We start from the raw sequence: 12506 nt of genomic DNA on the forward strand, positions 1-12506 counted from the left end.
CATACCCATAAACATACACACATGCACACATCCATACATCCATACATACACAATATAATATAACACATACATACAAACATATACATACACACATGCACGCACATATACATATATATGCATACACATATATACTATCATATACAAATACATACACACATATCCATACATATTCACATACATATACGTACACATGTATGCACATATACATACACATAAAGTGACCTACATATACGTACACATACATATAGATGCACCTATAGGCATACATATATATGCACCTATACGCATACATATATATGCACCTATACGCATACATATGATGATTGCAACGTCTTCTCAGACGAGTGCCACTCCCTCAGACCTTTAAAATCCATGAGCCCAAATGTCCAAGGGAGTATCTATACAAATATGATGTTACAGAGTCTTAGCTTTGTACGACAGCTAAGTCTCTCTCTCTCGGTTCAAAATGTTGAGATCCAGCAACAAGCAAGAGCAAGATAGCCAGCAACAAATTAAACTGCAGACCAGCTTAATGCGGGTACTGGTCTTCCGCTTTATGTTTTTTTTTAAATCAGAGATTTGCTTCTCCTAGAAAGGTTGCCTTCACCACGGCTTACGGTAGCCCTCTCTGGCATACATATATATGCATATATACATACACACAAATATATATATATATGTATATACAGTGATGATCATATTTATTGGCACGGTAAAATAAAAGTTAAATTTTGTCTAATAAATTCTAAAAAAGGGATTAAATTAAAGAAAATAACAAAGTATATTATGTATTTTTAACTGGCCTTTCCGATGCAGCAATGGGATTTTAGAAAAAATAAATAACAAAGGAACAACAAACATAATTGCAAAAAACCCTTGTTCAAAATTATTGGCACGATTTATTTAATAATCAATTGTATAGCCTTTGGCCTTGATTACCTTCCTCAGTCGCTTTTCATAGTTTACAACCAAGTTGTTGCACTCTTCAGTAGTAATTTTAGCCCACTCTTCCTGACAATAATCCTCCAATTGAATAAGATTCTTAGGCTTCCTTTGCATTACCCTCAATTTTAATGTTCTCCATAAATTTTCAATTGGATTAAGGTCTGGGCTTTGTGATGGCCACTCCAAAACATTAATATGATTGTCCTCAAGCCATTTCTTAGTCAGTTTAGCCGAATGCTTTGGGTCATTATCTTGCATGAACCACCAACAACGACCAAGTGAGAGCTCTTTAGCAGAGTCTTTCAGGTTTTCATCCAATATTTTAACATAATCTTCCTTTTTTATGCTACCTGTGACCTTAACAAGTTGCCCTGGTCCAGAGGCAGCAAAGGATCCCCAAAACATCAAACTGCCTCCACCGTGCTTCACTGTGGGTATGGTGTTCTTAGGCAGGAAAGCTTCGCCAGATTTTCTGTAAATATAAGACACTTTATTATGGCCAAATAACTCTATTTTCGTTTCGTCAGTCCATAGAACACGTTTCCAGAATGCAACATCTTTATCAATATGACGTTTTGCAAAGGCTAGCCTTGCTTTCAGGTGCATAGGCTTCAATAAGGGAGTCTTTCTCGGACGACATGCTTTTAAACCAGCTCTCTTCAAAACTCTACCAACTGTATGTCGAGATACATTCACTCCAGAGGTGCTCTGTTCATCAACAATCTCCCCAACAGAGATCCTTGGGTTTTGTTTTACTTGTCGAACAATTTTCCGTTCATCTCTTTGGGAAAGAATCCTTTTTCTCCCTCTACCCTCTAAACTCATAACGTAGCCTTGCGATTTGAACTTGTTTATTAGGGCTCTAACAGTGGATTTGGGAAGGTTTAGCTTCTTTGAAATCTTATCATAGCCCTCCCCATTGGTATGGCATGCTACAACAAGCTTCCTGACGTCTTCGCTGTGTTCCTTAGTTTTAACCATGGCGATTGAAAATTATAATTTAGTCACTTATAATAGTTTAAATAAATCGCTATCTAAAAATTAACTGAAAAAAATTATTCACTGAATTAGCGTTAAACAAGCATAATATGGCTATAAAAAAGTTCAGAAAGCACGTAAACCGGAAATTGATTGATATTATACTGATACTAAAAGAAAAACAAAGCCGTGCCAATAATTTTGAACAAGGGTTTTTTGCAATTATGTTTGTTGTTCCTTTGTTATTTATTTTTTCTAAAATCCGATTGCTGCATCGGAAAGGCCAGTTAAAAATACATAATATACTTTGTTATTTTCTTTAATTTAATCCCTTTTTTAGAATTTATTAGACAAAATTTAACTTTTATTTTACCGTGCCAATAAATATGATCATCACTGTACATACAAACACACATAAACATGTATACACAATAAATAAATAAATAAATAAAAATATATACACACACATATATATACATACATATACAAATAGGTATACATACACATACATACACTAGTACATATATTAACATACATACATACATACATACATACATACATACATACACACACATATCCACATATAGAATGATGGCAGATCAATTATTACATGCTTCCAGCATTTCAGGGCTACACACGTGACACTTTTTCCATCGTCACGGACAATTTTTATAGACAAATGCCTGAGGAAGTATCTATACAAAGATGATGTTACAGACTTTTAGCTTTGTACGACAGCTAAGTCTCTCTCTCTCTCTCTCTCGGTTCAAAATGTCGAGATCCAGCAACAAGCATGAACAAGATAGCCAGCAACAAATCAAACTGCAGACCAGCTTAATGCGGATACTGGTCTCCCGTTTTATGTATTTTTTTTTTAAATCAGAGATTTGCTTCACCCAGAGGGGTTGCCTAAACAGGGATTTTGGGAGTCCTCTCCACCTCACACACATATCGAAATAAAGATATACACGTACACATGCAAGCATGCATACAAACAGATGCACGCAAACATACATACGCAAGAACAAATACACATGACAACATGCGCATACACTCATACATTCATAAATACACGCATGTACATACATATGCACACACACGTACACATACACGTACATGTAGAATATATATGAAGGAGCATTTATCATGACGATGATGATGGTTGTTACGAATAGGTGAATTCAACATGAATAAAAGAGTAAAACAATCCCAAATACACAGAAGATAGAATAGAGAGACGTTCGCTTCGCCGGTTGTACAGTTTTTAAAATGAAAACGCGTTTATAACGGCACAAATCAACAACGTTGATGACGACGACGATGATGGTTGTTACGAATAGGTGAATTCAATACATACATAGATACATACATAGATACATACATACATGATGATTGCAACGTCTTGTCAGACGAGTGCCACTCCCTCAGACACTTAAAGTCCATGAGCCCAAATGCCTGAGGGAGTATCTATACAAAGATGATGTTATAGAGTCTTAGCTTTGTACGACAGCTAAGTCTCTCGCTCGGTTTAAAATGTTGAGATCCAGCAACAAGCAAGAGCAAGATAGCCAGCAACAAATTAAACTGCAGACCAGCTTAATGCGGGTACTGGTCTCCCGCTTTATGGTTTTTTAAATCAGAGATTTGCTTCTCCTAGAAAGGTTGCCTTCACCACGGCTTACGGGAGCCCTCTCTACCCCAAACATACATACATACATACATACATACATACATACATACATACATACATAGGTGCTAGTGCACTTATTGGTCCACGCTATTTTTAAAATAGTATTTTCAAGTTTAATTAAAGTTTTATGACATCTGTTTTTAATAAATTGTTAGGTTAAAGTACAGAATAGGTACAAAACACCCTCCGCTCCCCATGTTAAAAATGTTCTAAATAATAACGTTATCATTTCAGCATGGATCAATAAGTGAACTAGTACCCATACATGATTGCTTTATCTTTGCAGATGATTGCGGTCCTGCTGAACAAAATCCCCACCAACAGCCCCCTATTCATATCCCGTGCTCACGTAAGTGGCTCTTCAAACCAACAGCCGACTTACATGGAATGAATCAAATATAACACATGAAGTCGAGTGGCTGCACCGGGTTAACTGGACCACTTAGTGGCATATTGTCCTTGTGCACAACCATACGCTTCTTGACATATTGACATACATACATACTGGCATACATACACATATATACATGGTGTGCAGAAGAGAAAGATATGTCGAGAGAGGACAGAGGGGGAGACGGTAAGAGTATGAGAGGGAAAAGAGAATAGGGGAGAGCAGAGTAGAGTGATAAAAAGAGGAAGAGTCGATGTTTATGCTCAGCATTTTACAATAATTCCATAAACTAGACGAGCATGAAAGCTGTTCCTCTACCGCCACCGCCACCACCACCCACAGAATTTCCTCTTCGTTCTCCATCGATTAGCTTCCACCTCACCCGCCACCAGCTTGCAAACGTCCTTCAGCCGCTGTGCATATGACATCGGCGGCTCGTGGGGGTTGGGTGGAAGAAGACAAGGGTTAGCAGAATGACATAAAAATGACCGGGTGCCGCCAAAATCAGAGGCTCGTCTATATTGGCCAAATGAAGCGATACGTAATTTCTCCCTTCCTTCTTTCGTTCTTATCCACCGACTTAGCACCCCTCCTTTTAGAAGCACCCGTACCACCCATAACACACGCACACCCTTCGCTCTATGGTAAAAAAAAAAACAACTTCTAGAATATTCCTCTGTTTTCGCTTTTATTAAAACGCCTTTCTTCTTTTTTTCTGTTTTAATATTTTTGTTTCCTTTCCCGCCAACTAACTTGCAACGCCACCTGGCGAACGGACAGGTAAAAAAATAAAAAATAAAAAATACGAAAAGAAATCATTTTTCTTTCTTTCTTTATTATGAAATAAAAAAAGACGTTGAAAATACTAGGCAACTCAATGAAGCATGTCGTAGCTGCCATGATTTTCCATTGACCATCTTTGGCTTTTTTTTTCGTCTTCCCTTAACTATTTTGCGTTCTCTTTCCCTTTTCTTATCTTCTTCCTACAATATTTCTATTAAAATTCGTTCTAAACTTTATTCAGTACTATCACCCACTTATATATATATATATATATATATATATATATATATATATATATATATATATATATATATATATATATATAGTCATCTACATACAGTACTGCTTCGCTGTTCATCAGTGCGGCTAGACAAGCAACCACCTCAAGCCAAGATCGAAACCCGACCGTCCATATGACAGTCAGAGCTTCAAACCGTTGCGCTATTTGGCTGCTATGCAGGCAGTGAATTAACAATTGTTTTGACCTTGTCCAAATACCTAAGCTCAATTTGGTTACACAAAGACCATCGATTCATATGATAATGGTAATTTGTATATAACTCCCCAATATGCTCAACTCAAGATAGGGAGCATTATAGTCATCCACATACAGTACTGTTTCGCTGTTGCACAGCTCCTTAGTGCGGCTATATATATATATATATATATATATATATATATATATATATATATATATATATATATGTATATATATATATATATATATATATTTCAATAAGGGAGTAGTCACCAAAAATGTGGATTTTTTAACATTATTTTATTATTCCGTGTCTTGGTTTTTCATTGAGAATTATGTTTGGATCATTGTAATAATGTTTCTAAGTCATTGTATCGTTTTTACGCGCGTTTCAGACGGTCTGTGATGCGTCCTCGTCAGAAATTATTCTCATATATATATATATATATATATATATATATATATATATATATATATGTATATATATATATATATATACTTACATATATATATATATATATATATATATATATATATATATATAAACAACCACTCTGTGAAACAGTACTGAGTATATATATATGTATATATAAGTGGGTGTGTATATATATATATATATATATATATATATATATATATGCATATATATATATACTAGCAAAAGTACCCGTTGTTGACTGGGTTCAAAAACAGCCTACAGAAAATGAACTCTGATTTATGAAAGTAAGATAGGTTATGAAAAGGAAGGGTTGTAAATTTGGGTTGAATTTGGGGGTATCAAAACCAAAGCAAAATATGATGAAAGTAAAAATAAAATAGATAAACCCCATAATTTATTATACCATACCTGTTCACAATGAAACACTTATCACAATATTCTGTGGATCTATATTAAAAAAAATAGGTTAAACTTTGTGACATATTTCCATTCTATGGAGGTCAGATGCGAACGAACACCCCATAATTTTATTATACCATATTTCTTCAAACTGAAACATAATTAACAAAGTATACTTACGCAGATACATATAAAAGTCTTTATTAAAGTTTGTGCCTATTTCCATTCTATGGAGGCCAGGCGCGAACGCAGACCCCACAATTTTATTATACCATCCCTATTTGAGTTAAAATATACTTATCAAAATATTCTTATGTACATCTATATCAAAAACACTTATAAACATTTATTGTTTTACTTTTTTAATTTTTTATTTCCATACTTTGTGGACCAGGCGCGAACCCAGACCCCACAATTTTAATGAACCGCCGTTCTGCCAGATCAAACATACCCATACCTGTGTCTCGATACATCTTCTATCATTATATGTAATCAGTTTTTTAAAATAGTCAACCATATAGGAGTCTATTCGTGACCAGACCCCCCACACACACAAACACAGACATTCAGCTTTATATATATATATATATATATATATATATATATATATATATGCTTACAGAAATAATACATTTTAACTAAAAGGAAAACAATGGATTCATGATATTCTGTGATTGTTAATTAATAAATACTAAAAATTTCATTAAAATTGGTGGACTCCTGAATTTTGGTGAATTTTTAAACGAATGGAGACATTAAAATTTTTAATAATATATATATATACGGCATAATCGCGTTGACACACCGGTTCTCGTCAGATCACCGAAGTTAAGCAACGTTGAGCCTGCTTAGTACCAGATGGGTGACCATTTGGAAATTCTAGGCGCTGCATGTGCTCTTCGCTTATCTCGGCATTTGTTGCCACTCGTCCTGTACTTCACTTGCCACTGGTATTTAACAATGTTTAATCAGGAGAGGTGTGGTTGGAGACTGCGCACCACCTGCCACAGAAATTTCAGTCGCAGGCATCCCTTCGTGGGTATCCATAGTCTCTGTCAAAGACTGAAGGAACCCGTTTATATATATATATATATATATATATATATATATATATATATATATATATTTTTCTTTTTACACAGTGATCACCACTTATCAAGGCCCGGAAGCCACTCAGGGATAAGGGTTATTGCAAGTACATCACGTTAGTGAGGAGATTTTATGAAGTGTTTAATTAGGGGGGCGGTTCATTAGGAATTTGTTAACATTAGACTTGAAGACATCCAAGTTGTAGTCCGGAGGGAAGCAGGCAGACGGAACAGAGTTCCACAGGCGTGCAGTTCTAAGAAAGAAGCTTTGCTCATGAAATCCGCGTTTTGATTTAGGCACAGATATTGAGTGGGGGAAATTTTTCACAGTGGATTCAGCTAGACGGGTGTTTTTCGTGAAAATTTGGCGAGGGGGGACCAGGGATTGGAGTTCAGACGAGCACCTGCCATGAAAATAACGATAAAACAAGGATAGGCTCGCAACGTCTCTTCTGTGGGAGAGGGGTTGCAGGGTAGAGAAAAGGGCATCCCCCACTAAACCACGAAGTCTATTTTGTACTCTGTCAAGGCATGATAGGCTGTTTTTGGCAGCTCCTGCCCAGATATGGCAACAGTATTCCATCCTTGGCCGTACTTGGCTTTTATATAGATAGAGAATTGCATCAGTAGTGAGATATCTTCTGGAGCGGTAGAAGGATCCCACCATCTTTCCTGCGACCTTGGCAACAGACTTGATGTACGTGTTCCATTTCAGATCAGGAGTAAAGGTCAAACCCAGAAGCTTGTCAAAACACGGGGCCTCACCCAGACGAGAGCCATCCATCACAATTGATGCCAGCTGGGGATCAGAGCGTTGATGATGTAAGGATAGGAGTTTGGTTTTAGATGCATTAAAGGTAACTAGCCACATCTTCCCCCACTGAACCACGCGCTCGAGATCAGAGGAGAGAGAATCCGAGAGAACTTCGTCATTTACAGCCTTTGATGTGTTGCCGTAGATGGTCGTGTCATCAGCATAGACGTCAACGAATGATTTAAGTATGTGTTTAGGGAGGTCATTGATGTAGATCAGGAAGAGAGTTGGGCCGAGGATTGACCCCTGAGGGACTCCAGCATTTATATTGCAGGCCTCCGATTTTTGTCCATCTACCACTACTCTTATGAGCCTATCGGAGAGAAATGATTTAATGATTGAGAAAACATTTCCAGTTATACCGTAGCTGGAAATCTTGTGAAGTAGACCCTTATGCCATACTTTGTCAAAGGCCTTTGATATGTCAAGAGCAATTGCCCTAGAAAGGAAGCCTTTGTCAAGAGATTCACTAATCCTGTGGGATATAACCGTCAGCACATCTGCGGTAGATCTTGCAGAGCGGAAACCATATTGTGTGTCACTAAGAAGGTTGTTTCTGCTGAGGTTGTTGACTATTTCTCTATTTAATATTGATTCCAGTAACTTACTCATAACACAGAGAAGACTTATTGGTCTGTATTGAGAGGGAGAGGACTTATCACCTGAATTCTTAAATACAGGGCAAACTGATGAGGTCTTCCAGGGGGTCGGAAAGCACTTCTCCTTAAGGCAACGCTTAAATAGTTTCGTAAGTATGGGAGCAAGTTCTGGTTGAAGCTTTTTTAACACTATAATTGGGATGCCATCAGGGCCAGTTGCTTTACTGGAATCTAGGTTTTTTATTAGCTTGGCGACCTCATGCACGGATATTTGTATGTTATCTAGCTTGTTCTGTGTTATAGGAGGAAATATGGGGAGTTGATGGCCTTCGTCGCATAGGGTAGAATTAGCTGCAAAGTTCTTTGCAAATAGTTTGGCCTTATATATATATATATATATATATATATATATATATATATATATATATATATATATATATATATATATATAGTCTAGAGAAGCCTTGAATAAAAAAAAATCGAAAAATTAAGAATGCAGTTTAGATTCCCGGAAGGGGAAAAATATTAATTTTAACCTATCGCAGACTAAGCACCTACATAATCCAATTTCTAAAATGTTTATAATGGCCAAAGAGAATTCATTTACATATGGATGAAAAAAAAAGGCCTTAACTAAAATTGTTAAATAGAAATAGACTTAGCATTTCCATAAGCCGATTTCGCAAAAGTCTTCAATTTTAAAACAGAATTTAATTACATAAGGATGAAAAGAGAAAACCTTAACTAAAATTTTGTAAATAGAAAATGGGGATCATATATATATATATATATATATATATATATATATATATATATATATATATATATATATATATATATATATATACAGGGTGACCAAAACAAACGGGCCCCAGCTCTAATTAGGCCCCGTTTCTTAGTGTTTTTTTCAAATGAAATGAAACTTTGGTCATAATTAGTTTATTATATTCAAAACATCACATCAAAACACTAGGGTCTTTGAATGTTTTTCTCCGTTCTACAGCATACGTTCTAGATGGACTCCATTTAGCTTCTTTTTTTTTTAGGTCACTCTTTCTCTCTCTCTCTCTCTCTATATATATATATATATATATATATATATATACACACACACACACACACACACACACACACACATATATATATATATATATATGTATAACTTTGGAAGGATGAGATGTAGGTAAAATATTTTCCCATGTTTTTCCACATAAGGAAAATGGACTCCATACTGTTCATTATTAAAGTGTTATTTATTTAATACGTCTGACGAAAAACTGTGCTTGTGAAATTTTTCAAACAACATAATGTTTTAATTTGCCCGAATATTCTTGAAAAAATTGTAACTAACGATGAAATACAGTATTTGTTGCTATCAGTCTATTCCTTGATGGCTCGGTTTTGTTAAAATAATACATGAATGCTCAATTATGAAATATGATAATTTTGTAGCTCATTAATTAAGAATTATTAAACGCACAATTCAGACGCTGACATTAGACAATCCAGGGTGCTCAACAAGTCGGAGTAGTGAACGTTGCATAAAGATTATATCCCTCAGACAGTGTTCATTCTTAAGTTTTCTTTAATAGACTTCATAATTATAATGAAATAATAATTATTCTTTTGTATCAAAAATACTAGTTCTTCATACTAAGGCATACCAATCCCTGCCGGTCGGGAAAGTCGAATCCAGTCAATAATCAACGTTTGACTACATTTATGTATATCACTTCCTAATATGCTCCACCTAGGGGGCATCAAACGTCATCCACATACAGTACTGTTTCGCAGCTCATCAGCGCGACTTGACAACCAACTACCTCAAGCCAAGATCGAAACCCGACCGTTGACATGACAGTCAGAGCTTCTAACCGTTGCGCTATTTGGCTGCTGTTATGCGGGCAGTGAATTAACAATTGTTTTAAACTTGTCCAAATACCTAAGCTAAATTCGTTTACACAAAGAGCATCACTTCAAACGATAATGGTAATTTGTATATCGCATTATTACAAATTACCATCTATCTATCTATCTCTCTCTCTCTCTCTCTCTCTCTCTCTCTGTATCATCATCATAGGCCCTTAACGTCGAGGACGACGATTGGCAAGGCGCTTCAGTCTTCTACAGTTCAGGAAGTCTGTGTATTGCTGGCAGGATCTTTTGGCACCAGATCTTATAGCAGCTTGCCACTTTGCTCGGTTGCCGGCAGAGGTTTCCCAAGTGTTGTGAGGGATGCCGAAGACCTGGAGGTCACGTTTCAGGACATCCTTGTAGCGGAGGCGTGGCCTGCCAGCACAGCGAGGGGCATCAGCTATCTCTCCAAAGAGAAGTGCTTTTGGTAGCCGGCTGTCGTCCATGCGGCAGGTGTGGTCAGCCCAACGTAAGCGACGGATGCGCAGCACTGTGTACATGTCAGTACTCTTGGTCGTGGAGAGGATAGCTGTGTTTGGTACATGATCCTTCCATGTGAATCCAAGAATTGTGCGCAGGCATCGGAAGTGGAAGGCGTTCAGACGGTGTTCGTGTCGGCGGTAGGTGCACCAAGTCTCACTGCCATACAGGAGAGTGCTGAGGATGCAGGCCTCGTAAACCTTGATCTTTAGGTGTAGCGAGAGGGACTTGTTCTTCCAGACTCTCTCACTAAGCCTGCCGAAAGTTGTTGATGCCTTTCCAATGCGGGAGTCCAGTTCACAATCAAGACTGTTGGTGTTATCAACTGTAGAACCCAAGTAAGTGAACTTGGTGACGTTTGACAGTACATGATTGTTTACGGTTATTATGGGTGAAAGCCCAGCAGGCTGGGCAAAGACCACCGTCTTGCCTAGGCTGATTTTGAGACCAAACTCCTCGCAGGCAGAAGCAAAGGAGGAGCACATTGCCTGAAGCTCAACCTCCGAGTTGGCGATGAAGGCAGCATCATCAGCGTACAGGAGTTCACGGATCTGTACGCGGTTAACCATAGTTTTTGAGCGTAGCCTGGCCAGGTTGAATAGGCCTCCAGTACTGCGAGTGTGAAGGAGCACTCCAGTTGGGTTTGGGAAGGCTCGGCGCAGAACAGCTGAGAAATATATTCCGAACAGAGTAGGAGCTAACACGCAGCCTTGCTTGACACCACAAGAGATGGGGAACTCTTTAGAACGAGAGCCCTCAAACTGTACTGTAGCCTTCATCTGATCGTGAAATTCTTGTATGGTTTTCAGGAGTTTGGGAGGGCAGCCCAGTAGACGGAGGACTAGAAATAGCCCTGATCTGCTAACATAATCAAAGGCCTTCGTCAAGTCAACGAAAACTGCATAGAGAGGACGGCCTTGCTCAATGCATTTCTCCTGGATCTGACGAACAGAAAAGATCATGTCAGTGGTAGAGCGGCCAGGTCGAAAGCCACATTGACTCTCAGGAAGAATTCTGTTGGCAATAATCTGGAGACGTGGCAGGACTAAGCGGGCATAGATCTTTCCAGGCTGGGAAAGTAGAGATATGCCACGGTAGTTGTTGCAGTCGCAGCGAAACCCTTTGTTCTTATACAGGGTAACTATGTTGGCGTTACGAAGTTCATCGGGAATAGTACCTTCATTCCAGCAGATTGAGAAGAGATGATGGAGTTCCTCAGTTAGTGAGTCACCACCGCATCTGAAGATTTCTGAAGGTAGCCCATCCACGCCGGGGGCTTTGTTGTTCCTCAGTAGCTTGATGGTCTTGTGTACTTCATCGATGGTGATGTCGTAATCTAGCTCATGGAGGACTGGTAGTTGGGGAACAGCAGCTATTATAGCAGCCTCACTAGCTGCTACAGGTTGAGCATACAGAGAGCTGTAGTGCTCCACCCAACGGTCAAGCTGATCATCAGGATTGGTGAGTAGTTCTCCGGTCAGAGATCGCAAAGGAGATGATTTCTTCAC

General features: G+C 38.0%; 1 pseudogene; it reads left to right on the top strand.

The window, feature by feature from the left end:
- Positions 1-6881: 6881 nt before the first annotated feature.
- On the top strand, positions 6882-6998 carry LOC145248379 (5S ribosomal RNA; annotated as a pseudogene).
- The last annotated feature ends 5508 nt before the right edge of the window (positions 6999-12506 follow it).

This window comes from Euprymna scolopes, chromosome 26 (genome assembly GCF_053919585.1).
Source record: "Euprymna scolopes isolate OS-2025 chromosome 26, ASM5391958v1, whole genome shotgun sequence".
Lineage (NCBI taxonomy): Eukaryota > Metazoa > Mollusca > Cephalopoda > Sepiida > Sepiolidae > Euprymna > Euprymna scolopes.